This window comes from Artibeus jamaicensis, unplaced genomic scaffold, assembly GCF_021234435.1.
Source record: "Artibeus jamaicensis isolate MK-2021 breed Jamaican fruit bat unplaced genomic scaffold, CSHL_Jam_final scaffold_754, whole genome shotgun sequence".
NCBI classification, from domain to species: domain Eukaryota; kingdom Metazoa; phylum Chordata; class Mammalia; order Chiroptera; family Phyllostomidae; genus Artibeus; species Artibeus jamaicensis.
The window spans coordinates 141374-155536 of record NW_026522054.1 but is presented as its reverse complement, the minus strand read 5'-3'; positions in this window follow the sequence as shown (position 1 = coordinate 155536).

The window sequence follows — 14163 nt, the reverse complement described above, 5'->3', positions numbered from 1 at the left end:
GGAGGTGGGGTCAGAGCAGGGAAACAGCGGCGCCCTCCACTGCCGCTTGCCGCTGGGACCCGCCGGGCCCTGGTCCAACCGCCCACTCCCTCGCCTGTCTGCTCTCGCACAAATAGGTGACCCCAGTCAACACGCAGCACCGCTTCCCCGCTGTCTCCTCCGCAGTCGCTCACCTGGTCACTCGCTCCGTCGCTCACTAGGTCCAACCCTGTGCCTGGATTCCGCGTCTGGATTCCGCGCCTGAGCCCATCTGACCGAGTCCTCCTGTGCAATCCCGCTCCACCAGCCACTGGTTTCGCCCCTTACCGGTCAGGCTGCAGAATTTGTTGTTAACGGACTTCCGAAAAGTTCAATTTTCCGTGTTCTGGCTGTGTTTTGTGTTGGTAATATTTAGTTGTCCCTAAACTTGGTTGTGTGAGAAGGCACGGCACATCCACCTATACCTCCATCTTGGCGGAAGTCTCCATTGGTTGATTCTTATACGTGTCCTGATTGAGGACTGAACCTACAACCTTGGCGTATCAAGATGATGCTCTAATGAACTGAGCTACCTGAACCAGCCAGGGCTCACAGAAGACTGTTACTACAAATAAAACGCTGGCCCTGGGCAATGGCTGTCATAACCTCCTCCGGCCATGGCTGCCCCAAAGCCGGGTGGTACCCAATACCTGCTACTCTGACCCAGTCCCAGAGTGAGAAACCCCTCTAAATCTGCCTGCTCCAATTTGTGGGGGTAAATCAGGCACCTCCATATTCCCAAATACAAACAGCTAGAAATTATTGATAAGTTCTGTGCTCCCCAAACATTAATATGTACCAGGACTACCTAGCCATTTAGCTTCAGATTCTAACCCAACAGGTTGGGGATGCAGCCTGAGACTCTGCATTTCTCGTAAGCTCCCATGTGATGTCGTGTGCTCCTGCTGCTGACCACACGTTGGGAAGGAAGGATGGAGGCCACATAACCGGTTAATGGAAATGCCTCCTTTCCAGCTGATGGCTCTGCCGCATGAAGAGGCAGCCTTTTCAACTCCAGAATGCCAGTCTGCACCATTGAATCAAATATCTGAATTTTTAAATCATTTGCCCTCAAATGTCTTTTCCTTCCTCTCTGTCATTAGGTGCTATAAACGGAAGATTAAAAACCATTGCTGCCATCCAACTTGGTGAAATCTTTTGGTGCCCATTAATCTTTGTGGAAAGCACCTAACAACTTGTGTGGATATTTTTTTTCTTTGAACTAACTGAATCGGCCATCTGTTTTTTCATCTTAGGGGAAAGCCAGAGTGGCCCATGTTCCGTGCATCTTTAATTGCGACTATCTATTTTTACAGATAGGCCTCCTCAGAAGACCGTAAAAAGCCAAAAGGTAGAGATCTTTCCAGTAGGTCATGATAGACTTAATTGCAAAATAATTTTTATTTAATAAATCTTCGTTAGCGTGGCTGTGACATATACCACACCGTGCCTACCCTGCAGGATGGGGGTGTACAAAGATTAAGACACCCTCTGCACCTTCAGGGTGGCTGTATGTACCCCAGGGGGGCAGAGAGACGCACGCTGAGCAAAACAAGACCTGAAAGGGGAGCCACCATTTGGGGAGAGAGTGGTTTGCATCTGCTCTCACTGTTTGATTGGTTTGCATTCAGTCCTCTCTCCAGATTTTGCTGATGTTGCTGGAAGGCTTGAGCATCTCAGACACTCTCCTTAACCTAAATAAAACTTCCCCTTGCACAGGCTTTGCTAAAGGAATACAAGGCAAAAATGGCAGGGTGGCTTCAGCTCACACAGAGCTTGTTAAAAGCAGCCCTTCATTGTTCTCTCTGGCTCAGGTGGTTAGCCGCCAGGCGGGCAGGCTTTTGAAGAACAAAAGTGGACTGAATTCTGATCCTCAAAAGAGCATCATCAGATGTCGTGCAGAAAAAAAACCCATCAGGTTTAAATTCCATTTCTGCCAAGGTTTAGATGTCTGGCCGTCTGGCTTTGTGTGCCTGCTGGGCCTTACTTTTCTTCATCTCTAATATCAAGATGGCTGCCCTAACTTCTTCACGGAGAGATGAAGGAAGGAAGAAAGGAGCCAAGGCGTGGAGAAGGCTTTGCAAACTGCACGGCGCTGTTGGATGTCAGAGGTAATGACTGGTTTCCGTGCCTTGCGCACTCCGGGCCTTGCCTGTCCCCGCCCTCCCCTCCGACCTGTTGGACCTCACCGGCCATCTAGCTGTGGCTTCTGTGCTGACTCAGGGCTTGTGGGGTCTTCCTGTGACGGTGGGTTGGGACGGTCCAAGCCCTACGGCAGTTCTCTGTGACTCCCTCTCTGCAGCTCTAAAATAAAGTCCTCGACTACGTTTGAAGTTCTTCCCTTGTTCTGGAAATGTCCACCCCGTCGTAGGCATGCTGTATATCCAGGGCATTGTATCTATCTCCCATGGGGAGCAAAATGTGCCATGGAGTTTTTTCTTCACTGAGTTCTGGAGTTAACTAGCTGGGAAACACCCTCGTCAGTAGTCCACTCGGTTCATTGTCACCTGCCCTGGGCCCAGGGTCTGCACCTCCAGCAGGACTTTCCAAACCCTCTTTCTACAGGGACCAGGGGCCACCTAGCTTCAGCTTTTGAGCTTTTCAAACTACCCCCCGCATATTTCTCAGTTCCTGTTAGCCTATCTAAATGATAAGCCAGACGTGGAACACACTCTTGATAAGAAAACACTACTTTTAAATATGATTGATAAAATATTAGCTGATCCAGCAGAAAACCTTTACTGATAAAGGCTAGTGAGCTTTTTCCAGCAGGGATGCTGCTGAGAGTATTTTTTTTTCAATTTGACCATAATTAATTCCATCCTGAGCTTGCTATATAGATTCTCACCTCCAGAATGCGAGACACTATGCATTATCCACTACACATACATATTTATGTGCTGGGTAAATTCTTCTCCAGTTGCACTTGATGGATGTAGGCTATAAATCCACAATCAGGGCGATGAGATATTAATAATTACTTCTGTAGCATTTGATCTTTGCCAAGTGACTTGCGATTATTTATCACATGGGCACGTTACAGAGACGGTGTTCTTCCTGGGTAAGGGAGAGAAGGGACTGGCAAATGGGCAGATAGGAAGATTTGGGGAGCTGTCTTCACTATCTTCCAGGGTGTACGGACGGGGGAGCCCTCTCTGAAGGACACCACTCTGTAAAGCCAAGCTCCCTTCGGTGCCTCTGGCCAACAATCCACAGATTTGTTAGCGCGAGCTAGTGTGAAGTTTTCCCTGCACAGCTATGTCCAAGGTCTTCAAGGCTGCAGCCACTTCCCAGACTCCTCCAGTTCTACGAAAATGTCCTAAGTTCATTGCGTTTTGGGGGACGGGGGCAGGTAATAAAGGTTTGGAGGTGAGGAGACCTAGGTCCTGGCCCTACCACCTTGTAAACTAGCTGTGTGATCTTAGGAACCACTTTGCCCTTGGCCTCTGAGTCCTTCCTCTGTCACACTTGAATGGCGACTCCTAATGTATCTGGGTAGAACAAGGTTTACTGTGAGAATAAAATAATTGGCATGAATGCACTTTGAAGACACTGGGCGTCCATAAGGCGGTGTTATCTTTACTGTTAGTCAAACAACAGCTTCTTTCCTACACCCCATCCTATGTGAAAATTGGGATTCTGTGCTCAGCACCCCCAATCTAAAAACGCCAATCAGGTCCTTTGCCTTGTTCCACAATTTATGCCTACGTTTCAGCATCTTTTTCCTTACACTGTGATGCATGACAGCGTAGTGGTTGAGATGACTAATTCTGGATTCAGATGGACAAGGGTTTAAATTCTGGCTTCATCAGGACATCCACCTCTGTCCGTGATAAAGTAGCTATTACTGAACTAACCCTCCTGCCATAAGCAAATACAAAACAGGGTGAAATATGGGAGGCATTTTTCAGCCATTGAGCCTATGACCCTCGAGAAAAGGGACACTCACTGGTGAGAGTCCCATTTACCCCAGGCTTCTGGTGGACAGTTTCTTCAATAAGCACAAAGAACCGGGGCAAGAGCAGAGGAGTCTCTTAGCTAAGGATCAGCCTTCGGAGCTGCTAAAGGGGCTGGACTCTGCAGGGCGGGACACGGGAGAGAAGAGTGGTGAAGAGAGGGTTATAGGCAGTTAGTTCTTGAGTGACAGATGGGCTGAGCTTGCACTGAGACTGATGAGGCTTGTTATTGCAGAAGGCAGCTGCCATGGGGGGATGTAAGCAGAATAGGGATATTCGAGTTCTAGCAGAGCTGCTTTGGGGTGGGACCAGAAGCGGGACCTCTCGGCCAGCCCTTGGTCTGCCTGGGGCGTCCCCTGAAGGGGAGCACATTATCTAGGACACAAAGGAGTGACCACGCCTTGCAGAACTGGACAGGGTCTGTCTGGGCCTTAATGGTTTTCTCTCCCCCAGCCAGGCACACTCATGAGTGAATAAAGAAACAGGCTGACACCTCAAATGAACTGAAGTTAAGGAGAACAAACATTTAACTATGTTCATTTTGTTGTTGTGTTCATAGCAAGGAAAGGAACTAGTGACTTAAACCTCTTCGGTCATCATTTTAAGTCAGTAATCTGAAGCTCACACTTTGCGGCAACACAGTGAGAACCCTGAGGCTGCTTTAAATGCAGTCAGATTATCCTGTCTGGGGGCATCGTGCCAGACATGGGGGTTCCCTACTAAGCAAAGGTGGAGAGTGGCTGCTGTTGCAGTTGATAGCCCAGGGGTCGAAGAGTATAAAATTATAAAATAAGAGAAAGGCTGTGGGCTTCACAGTCTGGGGCCATACCCCTGTCTGGGGCATGAGGAAAGCTACTCAGAAAAGTTGCTTAAAACATGAAGATTCTTCGCCAAAGTTCTGTTTTCTAAGGAGCTTAGAACAGACCTTCTTCTTCTTACTCTTTCATTGTCTCCTCTTCTTTCTTTAATTCTTCATTTTCCTTCCCTCCAAAACCCCATCCTCATCTTCCCCCAAAGCCTATTTGCTTCTCGTATGGCATATCTGACCCTCTTGACCTCTCCAATTTCCATTGCCATTCTTAGAAAATAACCAATCATTTCTTTTTCCCCCTTCATACCTGTAGAAACATTATTCAGCATGGATACCATGTACCAGGCACTGAGAAACTTTCCACATTTAATCTGCATTCTACCCTATGACAGACATTCTGGTATTTTCCTAATTTTACAAATAAGAAACCAGTTGTAGGGAAACTAAGTCACTCGTCCAAGGTTACACAAGAAGTAGAAGTTGTCGAACTTGACCTCAGGTCAGTTGGTTCTCAAGGCAACGCTCTTCACTCTTATGTCCTGTACATAAGTGATTGTGTTGCACCCGGTCCCCTGGATGACCTTCACGTGGGGAGGGGCGTGTCTGACCTGGCCAGGGTCATGGGAGAAAAAGCTGCCTGTGTAGTTCCCTGGTGGGCAGGAGAGGCCCAGAAGGCCAGTCCCTGTGGAAGTGGCACTCAGGCCTCCTAGCACTGGGTGGGGATGTTGTCCCCAAGGTGAGGGATGGAGAAAATGCCCTTTAGAGCAGGCGGCTTATGGCAGGAAGAGTAAAACCCTCCAAGCAGGCCTAGAAAATGGTCCCGGGAGCTGCTACGGATCATGAGAAGCAGGGATCCACCCCACTGGGCTGATTGCTCCGCACCCAGGAGAGGGAGACGGCAAAGCCAGGCTGTCTTAGGTGCCGGAGCAGCGGGAAAGGGGCAGTTTGTTGTTTATATGTCCTCAATAATGCATTCTTCCCATCAAGTAAGCTGGGAGCAAAGGCATTGTTATTAAGAAAATCACAAGGAAGAGAAAATACATTTACAGTATTTATGAAAAAAAATCCACATGTAAGTGGTCCCGTGGGGTTCAAATCCACGTGCCCAAGAGTCAAGTGCAGTCAGTCATCAGATAGCTGCTGCTCGCCTCCTGTGTTCAGGCCCGAGTCTCCATACTCGGCACTCAGGACCTAAAGACAGGAACGGATGGGCGGACCTGCCCCATGGACGTCTAATCTGTGCGCCCCTCCCAGCAGAGCGAAGTCAGCAGTGACCAAAAGGCACCAGATGACAATGGCCGGTGTGCCGGGCTCAAAGACAAGCCCGGTTAGAGCTGTCAAGAGGAGTCAGCCATCAAATAGTCACTGTAACAAGCTTCTTTGCTTCACAGAAAAAAAGAAACGTTTTTCTGGAGTCCCTTCAAAGATGCACCTGAGAGGCATCACCTAGTGGGTACAACGTGGAAGCTAAATCATCAGAAATTCACCTCATAGAGACAGGGGATGTTCCAGGGAGCAGGTACTGACAAGGTGGCCTCATTTCCGTGACTGACACTGGAGAATTCCTGCTGGAGTTACTACTCACACAAGGTGTCAGATAGTAAGGCTTTTCCAGACAATCAAATGAACACAGGCCTAGTAACGACAACCAGAAATTAATTTAATTTTGTAACCACCCTTTCGTGTGACCTTGAACAAGTCACTTCCTTTTTGCAAATTTCATGTTCTATCCCTGGGAAAAGGAGGGGTTTGTGGAACAAGTTCTACAAGGTCCCTTCCCATCCCGACTGAGTATTTCTGTAAGGCGTGACGAAGGAAGTCATCCCCGGCATCAGTACAGATGGAAGGTGACTCAGGGCATGTCACATGCAGGAGAAACGGCACCAGGTCAGCCAGAAGGCCCCTGGTCTGAGAGCCCGGATTCGTACTGGGAGCACCGAACAACTGATTTTATAGATTAGAGACATCACTCACCTGGGAGATTTTTTTTTTTCTTTTCCCCCTGGTCACAAGTTGTCCGAGACCAGGCATGTAAATGCTTCGGGTGCTTTAAGAGCAGCTGCACCTGCATGCAGCCCGTTGGAAAACGAGGTGCTCTGCCTGAGTGAATTCCCAGAACACCCCAGCTTACTTCTGCACTCCTTTGACTGGCATCTGACCGATTTTCCCAGTGTGGTCTGACCCCAGCTCCCTGGGCACATTTAACATGTAACTTCTGTTTTCTCATTCTTCCTTTCCCCCTCCCTCCCTCCCTCCTTCCCTTCCCTTCCTCCCTTCCTTCTTTCCCTCCTTCTTCCTTCCCTCCTTCCTCTCTTTCTTCCCCTGCCATCTACTCTCTCATTGCTTTTTTGTTTCCCACCTGCTTGTCTGTTCTGCACATCACTGCCTAGCCGAGGGCCTGAAAGCTGCCCCACGCTTCCCCCAAACCTGTCACCTGAGCTTTTTAACAGCTCGTTTACCCAGAATGAGCTTTTGGAACTTTCTATCGGGGCAACAGGGCTACAAGGATGATCTTCATGTGACTGGTTGTGTGTGAAAATCTGTATTTAGAAATAGAGAATTAATTCATGAAGTAGATGGTTGTTTGCTTGAATGAAACTCCTATTTGAGATAGGCAGGCTCTGGACACTGTGAGTGAACACTGGACGGAAAATCAGATATTGTCCATCAGGACAGGTTCTTGCTCTATGAAATATGACAGACTACTTCCCTCCCTGAACTTCATGCTTCCTTATCAGCAAAATGAGAATAGGAACATATACTGCACCACAGCTGTGAAGTTCAAATGCAACGAACTTATGAAAGCATTTTGTAAAGGACGATGTAAAACAGAATGGAAACCATTAGTAGGATACAGCATTGCACTATAGTTTCATGGGGGCTTATCTCAACCTCTAACCTACGAGCTATTTTAAGACAGAAAGTTTGCCTTATATCCAAGAGTGATACTCACAATATTTCACAAGTGGCAGGGCATCAGCCAATCAAGTTGGTCTAATCAAAGCAGATGCTGGCTTCTGAATGGCCAGAATGCCACAGCCAGTGCTTAGATGGGCTCTGCCCACACCATGGGATCTTCCAAAGGGACCAATCCAGTGCCCTTAGCTTAAGGGGTGCTCAGTAAATGAATTTAAGACATTACCTGCTTTGGGAAACTTTATTTTACTCACAAAACTTTTGGAGGAAATTTTGATGTAAAAATAAGCTATGTGTCTATTTCCCCAAAATTTCTTACAGTCATGTGATCTGTCCCTGCCCTACTTGACTCCCCAGTAGAATTTTTTTTTTCCAAGCTCAGTACCAGGTACTAATCCCTGAACACCTGAAGCCTCTTTTCCTTTACCTGAGTTACAGATTCATTAACCCAGACTTTTCAGAAACGTTATTATTAGAGCTTTAATCACCCATGTCCTCCTTTTAAGTTCTTTCTAAAATTAATTTCTGGCAATAATAATTATGTCAATCGGGGGGCAGCCAAATATAACTGTGGCCCTTGAGCCAAATCAAGACGGGAGTTTCCAGCTATCATCTATTATTTGTCTCCAAACGATTGTGCTAGATTTCCCCCCCACCTCCTCTCTTCTCTGTCCTACCTGTCATTCTTCTGCCGTAGAGTGACAAGGTAGTAAATGAAGTCCTGAAGACCAAGGTAGATGGACTATTGCTATGCTGGAGTCTGGGGCCAGATTTTACAAGTCATATCTTAAGGGAATGCGAAGGCAAAAAGGGAATGGTAAGTAGATAGGGTCTAAGTCAAGGGCCAAAATGGCAGTGTGGTTGGAGGGAGTTGGGAGAATACTTGGGTTAGAAGAGAAAGAAACAAGGGCAGCCTAGAAATGAAAAGTAGCTGACAGAGTCCCCAGGCGATGGGGTTTTTATTCTGAAAGATGGTCTCGGCCACAACTGCTTCAGCTAGAGCAGCCACCGTGGAAGCGTCCCAGGAATGGCCCCCTGCCTGCCTTCCAGCCCCACAGCCTCCATCTCCCTCTGGGGAGTTCTGTGACTTCATCCACAGGCTCAGCCCGGCCCCGGCACTGAGACTGACATGGCCAGAGGCAGCATTTCATGACCCCTTTCTGCCTAGACTTCATTTATTCATTCAACAACCAGGTAACAGGCGCCTATTATTTCCCAGGCGCTATGCTAGATGTTGGTCTTACACAGAGACTCTTTTCCAAGGGGTAAGGAACTGAGGTGACAGACACATAAACCAAAAATCACTTCTGAAGGGTGTGACATGCATGAATACTCGGAGGCCAAAGGAAGACCAAGTGCCAGTAGTTCAGAATGCCAGGCTGTGAGAAAGGGACCGAAAGCCATTCTGGGGTGTTCACTTGGATGGTGAGGAGCCCCTGAAGGGAGGGATTAGATTTGAGCTTCAGAGAGCTTGCTGAGGCAGCAGTGTGGAGGATGACTTGCTCCTGCCTGTGGCAATAACCAAGCAAGATTGTGGTAGCATAGATGGAACGGTGGTGATAAGGATGAAGAGGAGAGAGTGGCTTTGAGAACTCCGGTCAATGAAGGTGAAGATGTAGAATAAACTCCTCTCCCCAACCGTGTTTCTGGCTTGGAGACCTGGTCATAGAGGAAGATAGTGAAGGAGCAGAAGGAGGTTTAGGAGGGGACAGCATTGAGGTCGAACTGTAGGGGAGAGGATGTGTTACCCAAAAGCACCCGCTCTGTGCATGATGAGAAGGTAAACTCATGTGCTGTTCCTTTCACACAGAGTGAGAAAAGCCAGCTGAACCGGACAGTGTGCTTCATTCTGCAGCAAACTCCTCCCCTGTGTTCAGACCAGGAACAGTCTGTGATTGCCCACAGGTCCGTGAGATGCCCGAGTCTAGGTTAGGTTAGAAGTGTCTGGGCTGAAGTACAGCAAGTCCTCAAATAACGTTTCGTTCAAAGCATTTTGTTATAACATTAATGAGACGCCGTAGGAACTGAACTCTTGCTTAGATCAATTAGACTTATGTAGAATCAGTGTTATTATACATTGTCTTGCTTCAAGTTGCGGAACCTATCAATGACATTGAGGATTTACTGTAATCTGAAATTATTAATGAGATATTTGATCCTGTCTTTCCTACGGGAGCTTCAAAATCTGGTGTGTACTTTGTACTTAGAGTCTTCTCGACTCCCACAGTTTCAGCACTCAATAGCCACACGGGGCTGATGGCTACTATCCTCCACGGTGTGGGTCTAGATCCCCAAAGTGTGCTCCACGCACCAGGCACATCAAAGCCACTGGAAAGCGTGTTAGGAAATGTAGAACCCCCAGTCCTAGCCCTGACCTACTGGACCAGAACCAGCACTCTTCACAAGATGCCCCGGGGTGTGTCCTCAGAGTTGGAGAAGCTCTGGTCTAGATAACAGGCAGGAATCTTCCAGTCTCCTAGGAACCAGGGAGGAAGAAGCCGAGTAGGATATTCACCATCAAGCATGGCACACATTCCTGATAAGAAGCAGAAAAACTGAAAACATTAGACAGCTGCAAAAATAGAGTACATTTTTGCCTCGAATGGGGGTTTACGGACTGTGACCTCTTCATTTTGAGAATTGCACTCCTTAAGCCCTTGGGCTGAGATTGTATAATAACTCAACCATATGTCGATTAACTTGGAAAAGCAAAAGTAGCAAGAAATAAATAATGGCAACGAGATGTCCACATTAATTCTGGGATGTAAAGTGGCTTTCTTAATACACAATAGAAGATTGGGAAGGCAGTCTGTACTTACCATGAAAACCGATGGCCTCAAAATTCAGGATGTTGAGATAAAGAGTAAACGCGCATTTAGAGGAAAGCAAAAATATTCATCTCTTTTCTCCTTCAGGCTGAATGGGCACAAATCAAAGGCTCAGAAACATATCAAAGGCTCATTTTTACCTTTCCAATCTCTAGATTGCTTTGGAATTCCAAAGCCAGGAGGCTCATTTGCAATTTTCTATTTTTTCCTGATAACTTGGAGGTTAGGGGGGATTTTTTCTTTTGTATCAATAATTTTAGGTTAGATTTTAATTAAAAAATTTTGCCATCTTAAATTTATTAAGTATATGCTCATTCCCTTTTCAGAGTAGTGTCTTCAGTGACACAGGACAGGAAGAGACACGTTGATATTTCACGCAATGCTCATCTCCCAGGCTTTTCCCTGCTCTGTCCACAGAAGGCAACAAAGATGTATCATTAGTCTGTGTTCCCCAGAGAAACAGAGCCAATCTGATGTGTGCATATAAGGAGAGAAACTTAGTTTAGGAATTGATGTGATTACGGAGGCTGGCAAGTCCAAAAACCGCAGGGCGGTCAGCAGGCTGGAGAACTGGGAAGAGCCAATGCTACAACAGAAGTCTGAAGGTCAAGTGCCAGTGGGAATCTTTTCTGCTTGGGGGAATTCAGTCTTTGTTCCAGTGAGGCTTTCAACTGATTAGATGAGGCCCACCCATGATATGGAGGGTAATCTGCTTTACTCAAAGTCCATGAACTTCAACATCAATCTTATCCGAAAAACAACCCTCACTGAAATGCCCAGAATAACATTGGACCAACTGTCTGGACATCGTGGCCAAATCACCACAGATGGAAATTACAGTAGTGGAAACGTAGGAAAGGAAAATCTCTGTGTATTCACAGGAGGGAGGCCCATTCTGCTCCTTGTACTATGGGGTCAGAGAAACTTGTCCTTCAGGTTCTCCCAAGTTCAGGTTCACTGAATACAGTGACTCTGGACATGCACACAAACATTCCTACATGTTCTTCCTCTGAGTTTTCTCAGACGAACAGCGACTAGCTTTTTTCATCCTGGAGGCCCCTGGGTCCCCACACAGGAGGGCTTGATTGCTGTCAGTCCTGGTGCAACTCTGTAAGGGGCAGCTGTGATTCAGACATCTCCGGAGTGTGGCCCAGGGACTGCTGGGGACAACCACACTGAGCTTCAGTGCTTTCACATTTTTTGGCTGCAAAGCATTCAACAACCTTTTCCTGTGGCCAGATTCTGTCCCAGTCTACTTTGCTAGTGAAAACAAAAAATTGTCTAGAATTGTCTCCCTTCCCTCTCCTTGTCCACTCTTTGTCCTCTCTCTCTGCCCAAATGTACCCTTCCCAACCTGGAAGTCAAAAATACAAATGAGAGGGAAATAGGGATGGGGGAGGAAAAGGAGGGTGCGGAGGGGGATAAATGGGGATGGAAGGAGACTCGACCTGGGGTGGTGAACGCACAGTGCAGTGTAGTGAAGACGCAGTATAGAACTGTATACTTGGAGCCTATATAATTTTATTAACCAATGTCACCACAGTAAATTCAATAAAAAATTTAAACTGTATAACAAAGAAAACCATGGGCAACAAATTCAATAGGGTTAATACCTTTAAAACATAAAAAAAAAAAACAAGCAAAAATGATAAAGAAAAGCAAAAATTGTAAAGAATTCCCAGCCATCTCTGTCTCCCTTTTGCCTGCTTTTCTTCCCTCTTTTGATTTTCCTTTCTTCCGTGTACACGTAATTTTGGTGACTGGAGGATGGGAAGTGGGGAAGAAGTCTGACCTGTAGAAAGAGCAGTCACAAATGCAGGCTACAAGCCACCAGCGGGAGACTGTGCTGTGGGATCCTGCTGAGTAAAACCCGCGTCTCTAACTTTTCTAGTCTGGAAGACTCCCGTAACAGAAGGCAGAGTCTGTTGCCATTTCTGCTCTCTAAGGCGTGTAGAGAAGACACCTCATTGGCTGGTTGCTGTCATTAGTCCAGTGTAAAGTTCACAGTAGCAGTTTACCAAGTAGCATCAGTGTCCCCGGCACAAGGGTGGCTAGGGATTTCCTGTGAATTATACGTCTTCATGGATTCCTGTAGAAAGGTGACACATGTTCTCAGTCACCCTCTCATGCTATATCCCAGGCTCTGGGCATCGGCAGATGAATGAAATACAGTCCAGCACTTTGGCTGGCCCTTCTCTGATCCAATCTATTTATCTTCGTGAAATTCTAAGTGTTTGTTTATGGAGCCAGTAACATTTTCTCCTTCTACAAGATTCCTACCTGAACTAAAAATGTAGTCATCTGAAGTAGGGGTTTTTCTCTCACCCCGTGAATGACTTGACTTGACCTGGCCTGACTTGAATTCATGTGAGTACCTACTATGTGCTGGGAGGGGTCCTGTGGGCTCAGTACTCAGCACATAGTGGACACTTAATCCCCCTGGAAAAGGACTCAGCTACCCATTTGGACATTCCCGGCCCTTGCAGGCTAAAAGTTGTGGTACATGTATTCACCATGTAAATCAGGGCCAACACCGAACAGTCCCCCCAGCCCTGCCGGGTGGGATGTCTAGGAGGACCTGTGTCACCTTCACAGAACTAGGAATAGGACTTCTCAGGTCGCTGCTGCCCATCCAGCCCAGAATGGGAGGCAGCATTTCCTCTCAGAGCACATCATCAACTCCCAAGAACTTGGACTTGGTGGCTTCCAGGCACAGGTCCTTGATGAAAAGCCTCTTTCAGGGAAAAAAGCAATTTATGGGCCTCAGTCAACATTGTCCCAGCCACCTGTTTGAGGAAATGGATGCCCTGGGTCCTGTCACTGGGAAGGTGCTGGAAGGAAAACGTAAGATACCTTCATCCTACTGAAACTCAGTGAACAAGGAGGGGACACATTTCCTCAGCACCGAAGATGCAACAGGTGCTGAGACCTGCAAAGACACGAGCAGGTGTGGCTCACAAGGAGGAGGGGTGAGTGAGCAAGATGCTGATGTTCCCGCAGAAGCCAGGGAAACAGGGATCAGCAGTAAACTATAAACAAGAGAACACAGTAAAACCAAACAGCCAGAGTTGTGTGTAAACAGTAGGGTTCACCAGAGATGGACACTTGATTCATATCCGCATTTAGAATGCAGACGAGAATTGAATTTAGGGGCTTTGGAGGTCCCTCAACCATTCGCTGTTGCAGATGGCCCAAACCAACAGGTGCAAAGGTGTCGGGTGACCCAGGGTACGCAGCTAGGAGGAGACAATGTAAGGGTACGTTATAAAAATGCTGTCAGTCGATTGATTCATTGAACATGGGTCATTCGATCATTCATTCATTCAATGATTCAGCAGAAACTTACCGAGCTCCCTCTGCATGCCGGCTCCTGTGTCAGGTGCTGGGGGTGGGGTGGCAAGTGAGACAAGATCTGGGTAGAAGATGTGTGATGGGCTCTTCCCCGAATCTGTCGGTCCGGTTGGCAGCAGCCAGTGAAACACTGATGAAGTGGAGACCACTCATTGGGAGGATTCTGGAGACAAAGTAGAGGTGCTAGCACACCCCAAACAGGGGGGATGCAGTAGTGAAGAGTTGAGACCACACGAGGATGTAATGGATTCTAAGATGTTGTAGAAAAAGCAGAGGAAAAACT